The sequence below is a fragment of the Ips typographus genome, linkage group LG9 (assembly GCF_016097725.1).
Source record: "Ips typographus isolate SLU linkage group LG9, UJ_Ityp_2.0, whole genome shotgun sequence".
In the NCBI taxonomy this organism is placed as follows: Eukaryota; Metazoa; Arthropoda; class Insecta; order Coleoptera; family Curculionidae; genus Ips; species Ips typographus.
This window is the reverse complement of record NC_138430.1, coordinates 6,870,533-6,892,349: the sequence shown is the minus strand read 5'-3', so window position 1 is coordinate 6,892,349 and position 21,817 is coordinate 6,870,533. Positions and strand designations below refer to the sequence as shown.

The window sequence follows — 21,817 nt, the reverse complement described above, 5'->3', positions numbered from 1 at the left end:
AGGCGGTATTTTTCGTGTCTCATTATATGCCCTAGGTATTCGAGCTTCCGTCGTTTAATTGTGAAGACAATTTCTTTTTCTTTTCCGATTCTCCGTATGACTTCTATGTTGGTAATGTGGTCGGTCCAAGGTATTCGGAGAATGCGTCGATACGTCCACATCTCAAATGCCTCCAGTCTTTTCATCAATGCTTCGGTCAGTGTCCACGCCTCCGCACCATACAGCAAGACAGAGAAGACATAGCACTTGACTAGTCTTATTTTTAAGGAGAGCGATAAGTCCCTGCTTGTGAACATGCTTCTCATGCTGTTGAATGACGCTCTAGCTTTCTCTATTCTTGATCGGATCTCTGTGGATTGATCCCATTTTGCATTTACTGTCGTGCCAAGGTAAGCATATGAATCTACATGATTGATAATTTGGTTGTTTAACATTAGTTGTTGAGGCGGTTGCTGGCTTTTGCTTATTAACATCCATTTTGTCTTGCTCAAGTTGAGGCCTAGACCAAATTCCGAACTCACATCATTAACCCTTTCCATTAACTGCTGCAACTCTTCGACATTACTTGCAAGTATGACTGTATCATCGGCGTATCTGATGTTATTGATTAGTTCCCCATTTATTTTGATACCCTCTCTGGCGTTTTCTATGCTCTTCTAAATATTTCCTCGGAGTAAATATTAAAAAGGAGAGGAGATAAAACGCAGCCTTGACGCACGCCCTTCTTGATCTCGATATTTCCAGTGAGCGAGTTGTCTATTTTCACCTTTGCGCACTGTCCCCAGTAAAGGCTCTTTATGATCCGAATGTCCCTATCGTCGATGCCAGCCTTTCTAAGGATTTCCAGCAGTTGCTCGTGTTTAACATTATCGAATGCTTTGGAGAAGTCAGCAAAGCACACGTATGCGTCCTTGTTCATATCTCTGCATCGTTGGATAAGTACTTGCAGGCTAAAAATTGCTTCTCTTGTTCCAAGGGCATTTCGGAATCCAAACTGGGATTCGCTAATATTTGACTCGCATTTATTGTATATTCTTCCATGAATGATCTTGGTGAAAATCTTGGTGATATGATTTATTAGGCTAATAAGGCGGTGTTGATCACAAAGTTTCGCATTAGTTTTCTTCGGTATGGCTACAAAGGTTGACTGCAACCATTCCTCAGGGATTTCCCCCCTGTTGTAAATGCTGTTAAAGAGAGCAGTGATTTTATTTCCTCTCATCACATATTATGTAATTCTGATGTAACCATCAGATTGAGCTGCAAAAATGCTTTTTTTTTACTCGTACAAAGAAATTGGTTAATTCCTTAACAGTTTTGGGGAAGGATGAATAGGCAATTGCCACCGGCTGAACCAATATGAAATTCTAGACTTTCTGCATCTGTGAGATATGATTACAGCTATTCCTGAACGTAGACATGTCATTCTCACTGATAATTGGCTTTAAAACATTACATATTGGGGCAATAATTGGGCGTCATGCTCAAACTTTCGTCCTTGTGCGATAAGAACAACTTATTCATACTTTTTATACAATATACTATAACAAGTACAATTATAAGAATATTTTAAGCTTGGTATTGACACTTGACCATTCTATTCCCCTTTTTTCTGTGACATTGATATTCCTGACGCCGCGGACAATTTATTTTAAAAGCATATCCCCGGCTTATCCACATGACTTATATATTAGTAAGATGAACACCCGGGATAACGCCCGGGCCGGCTGCATATTCATTGAAAAGCCCGTTTGTCTCTTTATCAGATTTTGCTGGCATGCCATTGTTCAGCGATTCTACGCCGATGGAACTGATAACGGTCGATCATCTTCGATCCGGGCATTCCCGGACTTTTTATCGGCTGCTACCACTTTTTTCGCAAGGACATAAGTGTCGGTTGCCTCATTCCTGGTTGCATACTTTTTTTTGTTGTTAATGTTACCAGAACTGGAACTGAAATTCGTGATTAGAGTCAAATAACCAAAACTAAAAAAACTTCCGGAAGGAGCACTTAAGTCTTCTGAACTGAAACCTCAAAAACTCTTGTTTTGTTTGGAGTTTAGGGAGTTATAATATAAACACCCCCTCGAGAATTTCCCTTTCGGAGAGGCGTTAATCGCGACGTTATTGTTTGGGGGAGCCTGGCCCTTCTGGACCATTTCCTAGCGGATATAGCACGCACAAGACTACGGCCGTTGAATGAAAACGGATGTCGATAATTCATTGCCCGCACTATAAATTTCTGAATAAGGGTGATGATCGAGACCGCGACGCATATATGTAGGACGGTCCTCTGAATTTAACATGATTCATTATCTGCTAGGAGGGTTTGTGATGATTTTGCTAGCGAGTCTTGATCATAATACATTTTTAACCGTTAATTCAAAATTGTTTGACATTTCCGGTGGTTAAAGTTTTGACAGTTGACACGATTCAAAATGAAATAATTAGAGGAATGCTTTATTAGCCATACAGTTCAACTTATCTCTATTTATACCGTGTTACGACGTGAGTGTAATTGATAATGACTTAGGTATATACCTACAAAATAAATCAATAAACTCACATTTTATCTTTTTGGATTTGAACGAACAATCCGCGTGGAGACTATAAAAGACTGTTTAAAACCGAAAGATTTAAAAGCCACTTTTCCATTATAACATGTTTTCACTCCTTTTCAGGTTTAGATTTTTTGCCATTCACGTTGAAAAGGCAATAAAATTAAATTTGTTCTTGGTCTGGTATAGCCGGCGACATGGTGTAAAACATTTTTTTTGTTTTTACTGAATATTTCATAAAGCTGGGAGACTATATTAAGAGTTAGTGGCCATCTCCAACTATTAACCATCAAAAAAACCCTCCTATTCAACATTTCACAAGTGAGAGTGGTGTTTATAAGTGCTTGCGCCACCTTTGTTGTGTTGTATTATTGTACTGTGAGAAAGAAAGATGAATAATAGATCCAACAAAGGAATAATGAACTGTCCTAGAACAGGTGTCGCTCCTCTATTGTGTACAAATTCGGTGATATTGTATTTAAAGAAACAGAGAAAGAATAATATACGGGGTTTTTGTGTCTGGCCGATACCATATATTCCTTTTCCATTAATCAATTTTGGTTAGGCACAACAGTAATTTATTAGGTTTCTGATTTATAATGGATTTTTTTTAGTGTATATAAGCATATAGAGTCAGACAGGTTGAGAGTAAACTGAAACTATTCCTTAAAGAGGAATATAATTATGGTGGGGGCGCCCCTATTTTCTTCAACGATGATTAAACATTGAATGGATGTCAAAGTCAGTAAGCCAAGAGCGTCACCCACTATAGGAATAATGCACATAAAATCCCTCATTAAGCCTGTACACACATTTCACGAACAGCAAACAGATATGCGTGGCAGTGGCGTGGGGCCCAACCCCCTCAATTATAGGGTTTTTCTATGAGCGCCTGGATTTTATGATCATCCTTTTTTGATCTCTGCCTGTCAAAGAAAAGAACGTTTGATTGTAGGACTGTATGTCCATCAAACCAACTGAAAGACTAATAGTTATAATTAATTTTTCAAAACTAAAAACAAACAAATGATATAAAGGGGTGTTTTATTGAGGAAATATTTGGCCGGATCAATCAGCGCGTTTCGAGGTTCCTTTGTCGACCATCCTCGGTCTTCTTAATTGGATTATAAATAACCCCGGACCTTTTTCCTCGTTCTGAGCATAGGAAATTTATAGCGGCCATCTTTATTTATTGGATTAATACATGTAACATATGACCAACACATGAAAGATATAAATAACTGGCGAATATATAGGATTAATTTAGTGGTCTGGTTCTTTCTTTGTACGGCTCTATAGATCGCCTCGACGGCCGTAAAAGCAGAGTTATGTGAGATACTTGTCCGGTTATTAGGAGAACTTCATCATCGGACCTTTTACTTTTTATCTTACTTCGGTCCTAGAGTGAATTCGTCTACCGTAGACGATTTTATGAATCAAAAACTCGACGGAGGGGTCGCTGGTAGGCCCTACGCCCCCCTTTTAGCGACTCTCCGCATTTCCTTCCGAAATCTATAAAAGATGATTGTGTGTGTGTTTTCCGGGGGTCTGTCTGAGACAGACGCCCGACAAAGAGATCACTTTTTCCGACTGTAATTACTGTCCTCTGCAACTGAAACCCAAAGACCGGGACACGCTTTTGTCATTTTTTATTGTCTTGTCCCGAATTTATTAATATGAAACAAAAAATCTCTTTATTACACTTAAAAATCTAGTTTATGCAAAGTGTTTCAATATGTGGTTATAACAAAATACTCTCATGTAAAAAATTAACTTTAAGACACTAACAGGGTTATACCAACCCTAAAGCAGCGATACGTTATATGGGGATGATAGGACACGTGTTGGCAAGTGTGCTTTAACACTGGGGAAAACTTAATCAAAAGGTCCCTGGTAATTGCTTTTCTCGTAATAGTCTATAACTTATGGTTAGTTTGGTGAATGTCACGTCAAAGGGTACATATGTTTTAATAATAAAAAAACATTAAATACTTAATGCCTCTATGGCTACTACTAATACATACATTATACACAATCATATCAAAGTTTAATTATGAAAAGATAGAGTATCATTGAATTAAAATGCAATATTTATAGAGACTGTCTTAAAACTCCATATTTTGTTATAATTTGACTGTCCTAGTATATTGTATAGTTAGCAAAAGTGTCATTGGAAATAAACTATATTCCCGGTGGTCATATCAAGAATTTGAATGTTACATTTTTCATACTTTGCTAATGCTCCAAGAATTATTTGATAACCCCTGTATCTAAAACTTTTAAAAAATTAATGTATACAGGGTTATACCCTGTATACAGGGTGGTCCAGTTTTAATGACATGCATTATGTCATTTTCCTGAAGAACGTTTCCTAAGGAAGACACAAACCTCCAATGTTATATATTAGCTTGTCTGTGATGTTATTCAAAATTGACAAAAATGTCTACTTGGGTTATTGTGTTTTTTACTTTAAAATGGTTCAAAAGTATTCAAATATGGTCATCTGTGAGGTTTACGAGTTAATTTTTGACACTAAATATTCAATAGTCAAAAAACAGGATTTTTGGACTAATGTTTCCTGGCGTTCAATTTTTTTGACTATAGGTAGTGTAAAACTGATTATTCAATTCAAACTTTTTTTTTATTCAATTAAACACTGGCAACAGTAATTCTAAAAATTAGCGTTCAAGACTAATATTGTAGCATTTCATGCCAAAATTGTTTACTTTCATCAATGAAGAGTCTAAAACATAACTTTTACTATAAAACATAGTTTAAAATTCGGTTTTTCAGTCTTAAATCACAGTGAAGCGTCTAGAAGTCAATTTAATACTGACAAAGCGTGAAATGGCATGTTTAAGCCTATGGAAATTGTTAAAATAGTTTTTTAAGTCTGCTATGTCAAAAACTTGGTGAAGATAACCCTAATAGGAGGTACTTGATTTTCCAAGCTGAAAGCAGTTTTAAAGCCCTAAAAATAGTCCAGAATTCTAAGGAAATAAAAAACAAAGAAAGAAAACTTGAAAAGTCTTCAAGTCAATTTTCATGAATCTAATGTCAATATCCTGTATTTAAGACTATTTTCAAGACTAAAATATTGAAATGTATTTTCAAATTATGAAAACTTGCTTTAAGTGCAAGCTTTTTATGTCACTTTTCATTGGTACAGAGTCACTTTTTGGTGTCCAAGTCAATTTTCAAGGTTGAAATGTGTGAATTTGTAGTCAAAAATTCTAGATAAAATAGTTTTTCATGGCTACAAGTCAATTTTCACTACTAAAGTTTTTCAACTTATCTGAAAACTATAACGACTGACTACAAAGACAGTTTTTAAGCCTCTAAAGTCAATTTTCACAGTTTCCAAGTCAATTGTCAAGGATAAAGTCTTTCAACTTGTCTGAAAACTGTGAAAACTGGTTACAAAGACAATTTTTACCGTTTCAAAGTAAATTTACTGGTTTCTAAGTCAATTTTCAAAACTAAAGTCTTTCAATTTGTTTGGAAACTATGAAAACCATGTCCAAAGACGTTTTTTAAGCTTCTTAAGTGAATTTTCACTGTTTTCAAGAACACTTTTAAGTTGGGTTGGGTTGGTTTTGAACGTATTAATTCAATTATCTCGTAAACAAAGTTTCAAATCAGAATTTTATAAGAGATAATTATTGTAAATTGAACAAGTAAAAAAATATTTTTGAAAAATATACAGTGACGTAGAGTATTAATTGCACATATATTTGTTATAAATTTGATTAAAATATTGGTCCAGCGGTCTGACAGTTATGACAAGTAACCGATTTTTTAAACTAAACTTTTACGGACTGTATATTTTCCTTGGGAAGCATTTTTCAGGAAAATGACATCTATGTATGTTAACTTACGGCTCACTTAAACCGTTTTCGAGAGATTTAGCAAAATGTCCGTAAAAAGGTAATCAAATTTGACGCCCTCTAGCGGCTAAACGGGACAACTTAACAGTCACGTGATAGCTCCATTCACCTAGGATCATATGATATGGATACGGAATGTTTCAAATAATCAATTAATTTTTGGAAAAATGGTCCGACATTTTCTTCAAATGAAGCGTTTTCTTGGCCTACTATACTGACCGTCGCCATATTGGATTAAGACTTGTCAAGGGGTCATTTTAAGTAATTTTGGCATGGAGAACATAAATCTGGTGTCCGTTTTGCTGTAACTGCCGCCATTTTGTCATTGCCTTTAAAATTAGGGCATTTTTGACGGTATCCAAAGCCAGCTTTAATTCAATGAAAATTAATTTGTCATTTATAAAGCAAATCATGAGTTGTTGTCATACATCACTGAATTCAGAATAAAATGCTGTACTTGGTCATGTAAAAAAGAAAGTTGATGATAGCTGATAAAAAGTGGCAATAAAAATGTATTTTTCGGTTTTGGAATATCTCTGCAAATAAAGTTATGAATAAATAGCCCCAATTCAAACTTTTTCGTATAGTTTCCGAGAAATGGTGAGGGTCGAATTTGAATTACCCTGTATATTACGGATTATCTTAAAAGTTTCTACTCTGTATAAAGACAGAGGTGTTAAGAGTGAAGACAGGGATGAGTAAATGTATGTATAAAAAACATACATGTATAAAACCATATGTATTATACATGAAAAATGTGTATGATATTTCCTAAGAATAGAATATGACTTCAATCAGTGATTCTTCTTATAATTATAAAAATTTGAACTAAATTTTATCTATTTTAATCTTTCGGAAGTATCTTTCGATGGTTTCCTCTTGTAATTCCGTCGCATTGCGAGTTTGTTTAGTATTTCCGCCATAAGTTTTCCATATTTCCCAAAAGTCAGTGTGTTAGTTGCCGTCTCTGCCAGGGACGATTATTCACGCCCTGTGAGATCGGTAAATAAATCCGCGTTTCCTCTACTTCCTCAAGTTTTGTTTATTTTCTTTAACCGAATTAAAAGTGTCACAAGTTAGATATTGCGGATGTTTTCAAATTGTAATTGTTTAGGACATTACCAAGATGTTCGTGTACTAATTAAAAGTCTTTATGTTTATCAGGTTTTTTTCCATGGTAGAAGTTATAGTTATTGCAAAAAGTAATAATCGATTCCCGGCAGCTCTGAACAATACGAAATTGTAAATTAGCTATTGTTTTAAAAAAAAGCTTGCTCCAAAAGGACCTTCTTCAACTGGGTGGTCCGATTATTGATTGGCAACCTGACACGTAACGCAGAACGAGCTGATTTAATGACAGTCGTCGTAAATCATACATTTTTATCCAACCCGACAAATCAGAAAACTGATCTTTAATCGGGTTAAAACGGCATTGAACTATAAAGAAAAAACCTCGATGGCAACAATTTTAGTAATAAAAGTGTCCGCCCAATGCAAACAGCACGTCCAGCGGTCGCAAAATAACAATCGCCTGAAATTATGAATTCAAATTCTGAAGAGCTGCGAAGTGAAGACGAAAAAAAGATCTGAATTAGTCGCATATGAATTTCACATTATATGGTCAGGTTGAAAATCACGAATGGGGACAAGGAATTTATTCGACGTTTATGGGGCATTTATTTCGTTGCTGAATAATTTTTTATCATCAGAGACCTGGTTATGCCTTTTCTTTGACTTACCAAAAATGGATGTGTGAGTCAAAACGTAACGAAAATGACCACAACGTCAGAACCTTTATCTTTGTATTTGCAATTAAAATCCTTGATGTTTACAGAAAAATAATTATTCTTGTAAAATTCTGTAATCTGTGATTTTTCAGTAATTGATTGACAATGGCACCCGAGATAAGTAATCTTTCGGACAAATTGAAAAAAAGTAGCCGTTACAAAGCGGATAAAGATATTCAAATGAATTAAGCAGTTGCGTCACACCCACACACACACACCGTATCGTAGTAATTAAATACTCTTGTGATGTGGGTGCACCTGTTAGTTTTTTTCGTAATACATACCTGTAAGGTACATCGACGAGTCCTACCAACTTATTTGAAGTGTATTTCATTCATTGATCTTGGAAATTCTGTGGAAAAATGTTCAAGTTGTCACCGCAACAGTGCCAAATGTCCCTAGAAAACAAATATTAAAATTGTAAAAGTCACTCAGTAGAATAAATTCAACTTTGATGCTTTGCCTAAACATGGCGGCTCTGTCACTTTAGATAATGACATATGTCAAAATTAGACGTAGCTAGACACCGCCCTCTGTACAAGAAAGCCTAGAATGTCACTTTTAATGGCGGCGTTAGCGGTTTTCGTTTTGTACACAAACCTATGCAGATGTAGTAGAAAATATGTTTTTTTTTAAATTTTTTCGTGTAGTTGATTAGAAGTTGTGAGTGAAAAATCAAAGAACGCTTCATTCCTGATCCAGACATGTATCGATATGGCTTTTTATACCCAATAAAGTCCAGCCAAAGCAAGTTTGGTTAGAACCCTGTGTCCTGGAAAGTACAACAAACTAATGTGAAAACTGCTCAATCAAAGAAAATTTGGAAATCCTTGAAGCTAGGTAAGCAAAACTGGTAAATGGGTTTTATATTATTACCAAGACCTTTCTTTTAAAATGTAAATGTGCCAATGGAACTTCTAAAAGCTGTCCTGTTTCTTCAGAGTAAACGTTTGTTGCTCTCAAAATGTGTGTAACTCACATACCTATGTATGTAAGAGGCAATAAGTTTACTGAATGAGAAAGCATATTGTACTTACCACTGAGTATTGTGTTGGAGTAAAATCATTCCAGTTCAAAGCTTTCAACCACTGTTGGGTTCGAGCAGGGTCTTTTGGAAAGTAAAAGACTGACACTTTTGGGCCTTTCACCAAATTGCTTTCACAATTTGGCAAACAACAAGTGGACGGCATATTGTAGAGGCAATAGAATTTAAGTTAAAAAACAAATTATAGAACAATGAAGGAACAATAACAATAGTGATAACACAATAAAATGAACACAAACTACACTTTCACTAGAACAATAAACATATAAACAACAATATATAATAGCAAACAAAAATTACTTTGGCAAGTAATCCCAAGTCTTGACATTAAATCGTAAAAACCCATCTAATCCTCAAAAAACTCAATTTCCACAATACAAACAAATGCAAACTGTCAACCACTATTTCGGCCATATTGGAATTTTTGGCATGCACCTTGTTGGCTTTCTTGTACAGAGGGCGGTGAGCTAGATGCTTGTCTGTCTTTTTCTTCAGCATTAAACTAAAAAAGGACACGTCTACTCTGCATGACTTAGGCCAGGTGAGTAAAGTGTGTTAACCATTAAATTCGTTTACGCTATCAAACGAAATAAGAAAAAATGGTGAAAGAAAAAAAAAAACATAAAATTGCCACTTGAAAGCTATTATTTATTTTCGAGGGACAATATTTTCTGGGGGAAAAATATCATGTCGTCGCCACCCCCGCTTAGCACTCTCAGCGGGTATTAAGTGTATTTCGAGATCAAAGCAAACGGTTTATGAGATTTAATTATGGGAACTTGTACACTTTTTCCTTTAATTTATCCCTATTCGGAAAGTGCCGTTTGAGGTTCGGTGGGGACGTTTTATCGGTTTCCATCAGAGGCAAACACTCCCTTGCAGTACTGAACCATTAACGCAAGATTGGATAGCTTTCAATCAAAAAACAAAAAAAAATACCTGGATACCCCCTTCCGAGGAGCAACTCTGCTCCTGCGTTACTCCCGACAACTGTTTAAGCCGGATTTATGATCCAATATTTTCTACCGTATAAGAGGACGGACATTCCAATTTAAAAGTATGATTTAAACAAGCAACAATATCGTTCTCCGGTCGAATATTGCACGAAACATTTTTGGAGTCCGCAATCCATCAGGCTAATTAGAAACCGAAGCACTCGCCCCCCTGGAGCGGCCCCCACGGAGTAGACCTTATTCGCTGCTATCCTCCGACTCAACTCGTCCGTTTCGATATCACGCATTATTTCTTACCTGCAACAATTTATAGACAACGCTGTTTCAACTGAAAAATTGCGCTTTTGATGGTCAAACTATCACATAAATTGTCAACGGACGTTTAATGACGTGTATAAACGCACCCTCAACTACCACAGGAAACTCTTATCTATTTCATTTTAGTTCAATGCTGGAAAGAGTGACAATCCTTCAATCAACTTATCATTAGTTTTGTTTGCTGCTGCTATTTCTGTTTTTTTTATTGAATTCTTTAAACAATTTTCTACTACACTTTGCTGAGATTTACGCAAATACTGTACACGTGGTCTTATCTTGAGTGGTTTGACAGTTGTCACATGATTACTTACTGGCGTTTGCTGCTATCTGTTTGTGGCATTAGCCCAACCAGTTTCAGTACGTATGAGGTTTTCGTTTCAATCTCTTTCTGGTCGTAGGTATAGGAAAGTGAAGACTGAGAGGGATAATGAGGATGTGCTGTCTGAAATTCCGCGTATTATTTATGGATCGTTCATCGTGGGGCGGCGAGTGGGCGTGTGGAAGCCCGATCACCCAGGACACTTATTAGATTATTGTAATTATGGCCGTTCTGGCGTTATTTATCCCTCCTTTCCGCTCCTCCTTTGTTTGTTTTTTATTAATTGCCTCGTCCCGGCCTCACGTTTCCTCAGCTCGTAAAATCGTTCGACATCGATTGTTCGGCCACAATTAGCGTCTTTTCGTTCCACAAAATAGCTGGATTACATCGTTGTTGTTATAATTGCTTTTTTGACTAATGGTAATTCGCCTTTCGTATAAATAAACAATTCCCCACCGCTCTTTTACCCCTCTCTGTTTTCTGTTGTGCGTTCTCTAAATATGTCAACAAAAACTTAATCTATCTAATCCCCCCTTGTCGTGTCGCTATACGCACCCTTACGGGGGGGATATCGATTGCCCCGCCCCCCCGCTGAGAATCACCATTTCCATGGTAACCTCGACATGGGGACGCCACCGACGCCCGACTCGATGGCAAGACGTCGCCAAACTAGAACTGAATTATCCTTGAAAGAAAATTTTCTTTTTAATAATGTAATATCTCTACATTTAAAAAAATTTGTGGAAACTGTTCAGTGGCGTGACATTTAACTTCTTTTTAGATCGGATCCTTTGTCATATTTTGGTTCATTGTTTTTCTAATGAATATATCACGTGATCTGGACAATATTTGCATAAATGTTCTTGACAGACTGCAGGATCCCTATTTGTCCTCTACTAATGCATATACAAAGAGAATGTCTTAAAGTTAAGTGACACTTTGATGGATTATATCTTACATATGACAGCTCTGACGTTAAGTGATGTATCAAAGTGTTTTTTTACGTCAGAACTGGCAAATTTAGCTTCGTGGAGCTGTAAACACATTCCTCAGAGAAACACATCTATTTGGCATTTGAAACTTTCAGATCAGTGGTAAGTGAGTTTTGACAGCTATGACAGCTGTCACGTGACGTAATAAATGAATAAAAGTGTTCCTGCACGTCTCAACTGTCAAATTTGGCTCCATGGAGCTTCAAACACAACTTGCAATGTAATTCCTCAAATCAGCAACTATTTGTAATTTTATAGTTTCAGGAGTTTTAATTTAGGTCACTGGTGAATGAGTTTCGATAGTTATGACAGCTGTCACGTGACGTAAGAAAAGTATAAAAGCACCGCCCTCTGTACAAGAAAGCCAAGAAGGTGCATGCCAAAAATTCCAATATGGCCGAAATAGTGGTTGACAGTTTGCGTTTGTTTGAATTGTGGAAATTGAGTTTTTCGATGATTAAATTAATTTTTAAGGTTTAAAGTCAAGACTTGGGATTACTTGTCAAAGCAATTTTTGTTTGCTATTATATATTGTTGTTTATATGTTTATTGTTCTAGTGAAAGTGTAGTTTGTGTTCATTTTATTGTGTTATCACTATTGTTATTGTTCCTTCATTGTTCTATAATTTGTTGTTGGTTTTTTAACTTAAATTCTATTGCCTCTACAATATGCCGTCCACTTGTTGTTTGCCAAATTGTAAAAGCAATTTGGTGAAAGGCCCAAAAGTGTCAGTCTTTTACTTTCCAAAAGACCCTGCTCGAACCCAACAGTGGTTGAAAGCTTTGAACTGGAATGATTTTACTCCAACACAATACTCAGTGGTAAGTATAATATGCTTTCTCATTCAGTAAACTTATTGCCTCTTACATACATAAGTATGTGAGTTACATTTTGAGGCCGCCTGCATTTTGAGAGCAACAAAGGTTTACTCTGAAGAAACAGGACAGCTTTTAGAAATTCCATTGGCACATTTGGATTTTAAAAGAAAGGTCTTGGTAATAATATAAAATCCATTTACCAGTTTTGCTTACCTAGCTTCAAGGATTTCCAAATTTTCTTTGATTGAGCAGTTTTCACATTAGTTTGTTGTACTTTCCAGGACAAAGGGTTCTAACCAAACTTGCTTTGGCTGGACTTTATTGGGTATAAAAAGCCATATCTATACATATCTGGATCAGCAATGAAGCGTTTTTTGATTTTTCACTCACAACTTCTAATCAACTACACGAAAAAATAAAAAAAAACACATTTTCTACTGCATCTGCATAGGTTTGTGTACAAAACGAAAACCGCTAACGCCGCCATTAAAAGTGACATTCCAGACTTTCTTGTATAGAGGGCGGTGATCAAAGTGTTTTTTTTACGTCAAAACTGGCAAATTTAGCTCCGTAGAGCTGTAAATACATCATTTGATACTTTCAGATCAGTGGTTAGTGAGTTTTGACAGTTGTGACAGCTGTCACGTGACGTAATAAATGTATCAAATTGTTTTTTAACCGTCTCACCTGTCAAATTTGACTCCATGGAGCTTCAAACACAACTTCCAATGTGATTCCTCAAATTAGCAACTATTTGTAATTTTATAGTTTCAGGACTTTTAATTCAGGTCACTAGGGAATGAGTTTCGACAGTTATGACAGCTGTCACGTGACGTAAGAAAAGTATAAAAGTGTTCCTTAACTTCCCAACTGTCAAATTTGGCTTTTTATAATTTCCAAAAGTACAAATTCCATCTTCTGAATTGTTGCTTTTGATGAGAATTTATTAGCATTTTCTTCATCATTCTCTTGCCATTTTCTCTGTCCATAGTCCAATCTATCCAGTCAAATCATCAAAATCCTAAATCCCAATAGAAAAGCAACTTTCAGCTTACTGCTTTTTCTTAACTTTCACTAACTTACTGAATGTCTTTTCACACTTCACACGTGACCATCCGTATAAAACCAAATGGTCACATTAGCTACATAACTGTGTTCACTATCAAACGATTAAAATATATTGAAACCTCGTCGATTTGGACAGAAACAAACAAAATTAATTGGTTAGTAATTTTTTAAAAAACCTTGTCTGAGATAGTATTCTTTTATCGCTTTTTTGGGGTTTAATAAAAGTTGTGTGGGACCATCGAAAACGAAAAAAGGTGCATATAATATACATAAAATGATGTATCGTCCCGTTCCAGCAACTTTAAAAACGTAGCTAGCTAATAAATTATAACGAACATTGGAAATATGCGTGGTATTTCAGGTCGAGAGGATCCAAGCATTAACATATTTTGCTAATTAATTTTAACCCTCCGTTTCAAGCGAGAGAAGAGAAAAAAATGGGCTCGAAACCACCGAATGAGACTTTAGTTTTGTTCGAACTGAAGAAAGTTTCACTTTTCACTGACTCTAATTGGGTAAATGTTTAAATTTGCAACCTAATCGTCATAATTGATTTAAATTCCGTGACTGCAATGAAAAGAAACAATATAGTGTACTATAAAACTATGTAGATTGAACAATTAATAAGTATTACGCGGCGTTTTGTGTATCATCAAAGCTCCTTTGGTGACTTCATATAATAAATCATTGTGCTTATGATTAGACCCATTAAAAAAGATTTCGAATACTGATTATCTGTTTTCCTGTCTTGTCCGACAGAGAAAATTCGGATATTTTACTATAAAAACAGATAACATAATTTGATGAGCGGGCAGACAGAACCAGAATGGATCAGACAATCTGAAAACCAAATCTAAAACGAGCGTCGTATTACGACAATCCGGAATCCGTTTAAAACGTCACTGAAACGGACCCGGTAAAGTTATCTTTCCGCAGAATCTACCCAAAAATAATTAAATCTTGTAAAACAGCCGAAGATAGGTTAAATCGGGTCCAGGTACTGAAGGACCCCGAAAAAAACACGACAGTGGTTTAATTCGACATCAATTTCGGGTCTGTGTTTTTTCGAAATGGGGCCCAGGTGTGGTCAATGCACACACGTGGCTTAACAGTGTTTTCTAAACATTTCTAACATTCCTATCTTGATTGCCATCTAGTTAGAACAGTATGGGTGGGTTCGATGGTCGATTTTTAATTGGTGATAAATGGTCAGAGAACCAATTCAGAAGGTTGATTGACTGAAAATATGTTTAGTATAAGCAAACGTCAATAGGTCTGTTCGCAGAACGAATCTCCCACTAGGAGTTAAAATGTCAATGTCACGTGAACATTCAACCAATAAAAGACAACAATTTTCGATTTTCAGTTGGAAACCAGTTTGAAATTGCCTCTACGAACAGACGATGGTTTTGTCAAATTTAGGTCACGTGGACCATAGGCTAGAAATACCTAGATAATTGGCGTTTCAAATTAAGATCGCAGCGCCAGTTGAACTAAAATCGAGCAACCCGTTCCTAACCTAACATTATAAATAATATGACACTGTCACTTCATATTTATGAAACCAGTGTGTATCAATGTAAACAAACGGAGAAATGACAGCTGGAATGTCCGAAACTGATCACCAGAGGGAGTATTTCTTATGTTGAAACGCCAATAACTCTTACATACTTTACAACTGTCAAAATTCGCTGAAAACGACGTAGAACTATAATAGTTATTTACATTACTAGTGGGGTATGAGCATTTTTATAGTCACGAGTGGGAGTGTTGCCACGACGAGGTCGTAGACCGAGTTGTGGTGATCACACGAGTACGTTAATTTGCCATACCCCACGGGTGATGTACAACATTTTATCTACGACCATCAGAAGCAGCGTAAAGTAAGAAAAAAATTCATATTTTGTGCAATGTGAACTATTTAGGAACGTCTCGTATATGCTTGCTACGGGTAGTTATTTGTTACCCTTAAATCTTGTCATCTACGCTGTACTGTTTTGGTGTTGTTGCTATGGTGGCCATTTGTTTCCACATATCACTTAAGCGACAATTTAACAGTGTCAGTCACAAATTTTTAAAAGTGCATTTCGTTATGAACATGTCTGAAGAACTTCCGTCAGATATTGAAGAAGCTGCCGCAAACGTGGTATCTGGCTTGTTGCCTGCCAAGTCAAAGGAGAAATATGAAAAAATGTATCAAAGTTATGTTTAAATTCAATAAACAATTACAGCAGAAATTTTCATTTAAAGTTGTTTTATCGCACTAGTGCGATAAAATCGATTATTATCGCACTAGTGCGGTAAAATCGCTCATTACGTAACTCAAAATGAGCTATGTAATGAATGATTACCATGCTAGGAGTAGATAAAAGAAATTTAATAAACACCAAATACAGGGTGGTCCAGTTTTAAGTGTCAATAATTCACCATTTGATAGCTAATCAAAAAAAAGTTGACTTGCATTATGTCATTTTTCTGAAAAACGTTTCCTAAGGAAGATACAGTCCTCCAAATTTCAATTTAAAAAATCGTTTTATAGTTTAAAACTGAACATTCAAGACTTGTGAAAGTCCAAATTTGTAGTGAATAGTCTAAAAACTTTTTTACTACTAGGAATGGTCTTATGATTCGCTTTCTCAGACTGCCATCCTGGTTGAGTGTCTGAAACTGGCACTCAAGAACTAAAAAAAGTCCGGAAATCAAGACAAAGATTGTATTGTGCATGAAACTCATTTTTTACTACTAAAAATAATATAAAAGTTGACTTTTAATGCTAGAACTGACTTTACTAGAACTAAAGAGAGTCCAAAAGTATATTTTCAAGACTTTAATTGGTGTACAACTCAATTTTCTGGACTGGACAACAAGTCTAGAAGTAAATTAAATTTTCGGACTATTTTATTTCTAAAAATTAGTTCTCAAGACTATTATTGTAGCATTTGGTACCAAAATTTTTTACTTTTATTACTGAAGAAACTTGACTTTTGGAAATAGTCTTAAACTCGATTTTTCAGTCTTAAAAAGCACTAAAAACAGTCTGAATTTCTTAGAGATGCTACAATTTATTGCACCTATGAGTGTAGAAGTCAATTTAATAGTGAAGAAGCTTGAAATAACATTTTCAAGATTATGGTCAGTGGACACACTGGCTTTTAGGCCTGATAAGTCAAAAACTTTGTAAAGATAGTCTTGAAACTCGATTTGAGGCACTGAAAACAGCCTTAAAACACTAAAAACAGTCTAGTTTATTAAGGAATACCCGAATTTTTAGCACTGAGGTGTCTAGAAGTCGATTTAATAGTGACAAAGCTTGGAATGCTATTTTAAGTCTATGAAGAATGTAAAAATTGTTTTTTAAGTTTGCTATGTCAATAACTTGGTGAAGATAGTCTTGAAACTCGATTTTCCAAGCTGAAAGCAGTTTTGAAGCACTAAAACTAGTCCAGAATTCGAAAAAAATGAAAAGCAAAGTAAAAAGCACGAAAAGTTCGTTTTCAAGACAATTTTCATGAATCTAATGTTAATGTCCTGACTAAAATATTGAAATTTGTCTTCAAATTATGAAAACTTACTTCAAATGCAAATTTTAAGCTTCTGATGTCACTTTTCATTAGTTCAGTCACATTTTGGGGTTCAAGTCAATTTTTAACGTTTAACTGTATGAATTTGTAGTAACAAATTCTTGAAAAAGTAGTTTTTATGTCTACAAGTCAATTTTTAGTATTAAAGTCTCTCAATTTGCATGAAAACTGGTTACAAACACAACTTTTAAGCTTCTGAAATTTTTATCTTTTCTAATTCAATTTTCAAAACTAAAGTTTTTTAGTTTGTCTGGAAACTATGAAAACTTGCTACAATAATATTTTTTAAACTTCTTAAGTGAATTTTCCGTTTCCAATTTTTAGTTTGTTATTAAATGACTGTAGCATACATCACTGATGTGTTCGATTGGTTCGTTTAGTGCAAAACGAATGTATTTGTATCCTGCTCTATCAAATGTCATTGAAACAGTATAGCAATACACTGGTTTTGCATTAAACATGCCAATCGAAAACGTCATGAGAGTGCCCTCACACTCGTTTTTCTCTATAAAACCTCACTGAAAATGCTTTAGATATTTCTAAAACTGAAAGAGTACGTTAGGTTAGGTTAGGTAATATTGAGATATTCCTAGAAAAATATATATATAACATCTGACAAAGTTTACACGTTAAAGGTGACTGTAATCTTTCGAAACGTTAAACTAATCCCGCACATCAGACAATCAAAAAAAATAGAGGCCTCCCAAAAAAAAAATATATTATAAGTTGTATTCGTTACCCACCTCATAAGTTGTATTCATAAATATATGACGGGGCTCGATTTTGAGCAGAGATAGGACGCGTTGGCGCACGTCTTATGGTTTTTAGGCAGACGCCAGACGGCATTCCGAAGAACAGCCAGTGACCAATGTCATCCGGGTGAATTATGGCCCGAAACTTGTCTCAATGGACTCAGACACGACGTAGATCGAAGATATTCTTATTAAGTATTCAGATTAGGAGCGCGTTTACGTGCATTGTCAACCCTTCCCCCCAACCCCCTCAAAAAACTGGACAGCCCATATTAAATTGACAGTTATAGCCAATAACGAAATAATTGAAGAAAATCATAAAAAAACCTGTGTTTTTTCAACATTAATAATAACAGAGAGAACGGTTTGGCGCCAGACAGCGGCCGTGGCGCCATCTCTCTCTATTCGGATTTTATTTATTGAGCTGCGTCACAATAAAATGAAATCAAATTAATTCGAGCCGAGGAAAAGGGAGAGGAAAAAATGTGAGGAATGCGCGTTGTTACGGGTTCTTGATCCATATGACTTTACGGCCCAGTTGAGATTTTGATCATATAATCACTTTCAATTAGAAATTAGCTTGTATTTAATTTTCGACCCATGTCACTGTAAATATAATCCAATACAACCTTTCCATTTCATTGATTTACAAAATTTACCATAGCATTGTTGACAGTACATGACATTCACATTGCTGACGTTGACAGAACAGCGGCGCAAGTAATTTGTTGAAATTTGGAATTAGATGGCGCTGCTGCAAAATCCAAAAACCAGTGGCTGTCTAAAATAAAACTGATTGTGAGTTTACATACATTAAGACAAATTAATTCGTTATTGGATTTTCTGAGTAAACTTAGCAAAACATTCAATTTGAGATCGGGCAACACCGAACGGAATGCAGCTTATTACCATTATCATTTCATTAACCGATCGCGATCATTTATAACTGGGCTGTCACTCCGGAGCAGCATTGTTTCGACTTTCGAGGCCTTCCCGACCTTTCTCGTTTTTAAATTTGACGCAGAGAGAAAAACAATCAGTTACACCATGTGAACATGAACGTTTCAAAACCGAACAGGTATAATAGAGTTTTTGTCTTTTTTAATACGGCTGCCAACCTTTTTGATAAACGGTATGCGAGGAATCCAACGATGGTGACGAATATATAAAACTATATAGGACCTTCCACGAATTTATTATAATATTCGAGGGTTTTATGTTAATTTTTTTGAAACTAGTTAGACAACCAAGTTACACCCCTAAAAGCAGATACACTCCCAATTAATGTTAATAAGTGTCTTGGCATAGTTAATGCAAAAATTACTTCCCCAATTACCCAAGTGATGATGTATGGATTATAGTACAAATATAAATGTAAATTAGTGGTTAATCAACTTTTGACCAACATTTTACAGGCTCATTAACGTTTTCTTTGCTTGATTGTGAATAAACTTACCGGAAATCGTCAATATAAATTCAAATAATTTACTTATAAATTGTCTATAATTTGTTGAAGTGACCTAAAATAACAGTTGTTTGTATTCGTATTTAATTGCATATATTTAATGCTTTGACGTTTTTAATTTTCTAGATTTTACATTAAATAATCAGTAAATCATTATTAGCTTCTTTGAATGTTTAATATTCAGTTTTTTAATGAATCTTCCAACTGTATGGAGCAGTTAGTGACGTAACAGACCAATTTATTTGATTTCTGCTTAGTTAAGTATTGCATGTGAAAATCTCTGGTTAAGATAGTGAGATACTTATCAGCTTTGTCCTCATAGGAATGTTTTAAGTTGTAACCAGGAATGTAAAATTTCCGAAAAATTAATTTTATGGAAATTTTTTCCGAAAATTTCCGGTAATTTTCCAGAAAAATTGGAAAAATTTATACTTCAAAAAGTTTGCATTTTTTAGGGTAATTAAGTACAGAAATAGGTTATCAAATTATAACATTGCTATTGAAATAATTTCATCAAAAATTCTTAAACTAATCTGATTTATTAGGACTCAAAATGAAATTATGTGAACATATAGGGTACTTAGGGACCTTAGGGTTAAGTAGATACATTTTATTATGGTAGTGATATCAATTTTAAAACAAATAAGAAAATAGACAAATCAAGAAACACATTTTTTATAGTTATCCATTATACACACTATAAATTAAAAACAAGAAAACAAAAATGTTCTAAACAAACCCGAATTTAAGAAAATAGTATACCTAGGTACTTATTTTAAATAATTCAACAAACTGCAAACTAAACAATCTAAATTATTATAATAAGTTATTGCAAATGATTATTCGTCACTGGTTGGTATGTCTTATCAATAATTTACAAACTTTGGCCACTTGCTAATACTAGGACATCTTCAAAATTTGGTTCTGAAGACTTTTGCGAGGAAGTAAAGTCCATTTCTTGCTCTAAAAGCAAATCAATGATATACTACAATATATTTCAATATGGTATTAAAAGCTGATTCTTACCACTTTTTGAATATATTTCATCATCACCTTCATGTCCATTAGCAGATCCTCATTTTCCTCCTCTTTGTCATTATCAGAACACAGTTCTTCAGTTTCGGACATTTTAGTGTTTTGGTCAACTGGTACTTTTTTGATCATCCACGTTTTTTAGAATTTGGTGGGAAAATTTAATAATCACTTTAATAATTTAGAATTATAAATATTAAATTACTGTTTCTAGTAAGTCTTCTGTTGGAGGTTAGAGTTTTCTGTTTTCTCAGACAAATTTGACACTATAGACATGACAAGTTTGACAATGAAGTACTATTTCATTTCTTGTTAGGGAAAATTTTCATTCAGACATGAAGTAATTTTCCGGGTAATTTTACATGAAGTAACAACTCGAATATTACCGCCTTTACATCACTGGTTGTAACCAATCAAAATGACTTGTTTTGCAACCAGAGTGATATTTGACTACATGACAGTTTGATCTAGCTAACCTTGATTGACTTGCTGTGGTCGCGTTTGTTTTGACGCTCTATGAGCAGAGCAAATTTGACGTCACGCTCACGTAATTTGACTTTTTGGTCAATCACATAAACTGTGCAAAGATTTACGCAAAGACTTGACAATGTAGCAAATAATATCACTTTTTAGTGTTTTTTGGATTTGAAAATTCCCCCATAATGGAAAAACTATAAACCAACTTTTGCACTTAACCCTGTATAAACGCGTTTAAAAGCCTAATCACGAGCCCGGTATTTATTTGTTCGGCTCCAGAATCTAAATAAAACGCTCCAAGTACATCAGTCAAGATTTATTTATTTTTTATTTTTGTATATAGTAAACTCTCAGAGTTAGCCAGAAATATACAGAGATCCCTGATAGTGACAGCTTTATTAACAATGAAACACTTTTTACAATATTTTCACTTCTCTTTTTTTATGTATATATGTATATATTTTTAGATTTTTATTTACACAATATTAAAAGAATGTACAACGCGTTTCCTGTTAAGGAACTCACAAAATTGGGCCAGGTTTTTATTATTGTTAGTATATTGCAAAATAATTTCTGTTATGTTTATAATAGTGAGTCGATGGAGGAACTTCGTTGTTTACAAGTGAAAATAATCCACTCTTGTCAGGTTTTTAAAACTATTTATATACACTATGCACAGTTTAATATTACATTCCTTAACTAATAATAAAACTGAGTTTTTCGTCACTATAAATTTCACTTAAGGTCAATTGTATAGATTCCAG

At 34.9% G+C, this 21,817-nt stretch overlaps 2 long non-coding RNA genes across 2 annotated transcripts; both read right to left on the bottom strand.

The window, feature by feature from the left end:
- Window positions 1-655: 655 nt before the first annotated feature.
- LOC145733767 (uncharacterized) lies at window positions 656-8,688 on the bottom strand. The gene is made up of 2 exons (XR_014179275.1): window positions 8,517-8,688; window positions 656-1,953 (listed from the first exon to the last, which is right to left on the bottom strand). It is a non-coding gene; the product is annotated as an uncharacterized LOC145733767 (long non-coding RNA).
- Window positions 8,689-20,142: 11,454 nt separating this feature from the next.
- LOC145733617 (uncharacterized) lies at window positions 20,143-21,247 on the bottom strand. The gene is made up of 2 exons (XR_014179244.1): window positions 20,571-21,247; window positions 20,143-20,507 (listed from the first exon to the last, which is right to left on the bottom strand). It is a non-coding gene; the product is annotated as an uncharacterized LOC145733617 (long non-coding RNA).
- Between the last annotated feature and the right edge of the window lie 570 nt (window positions 21,248-21,817).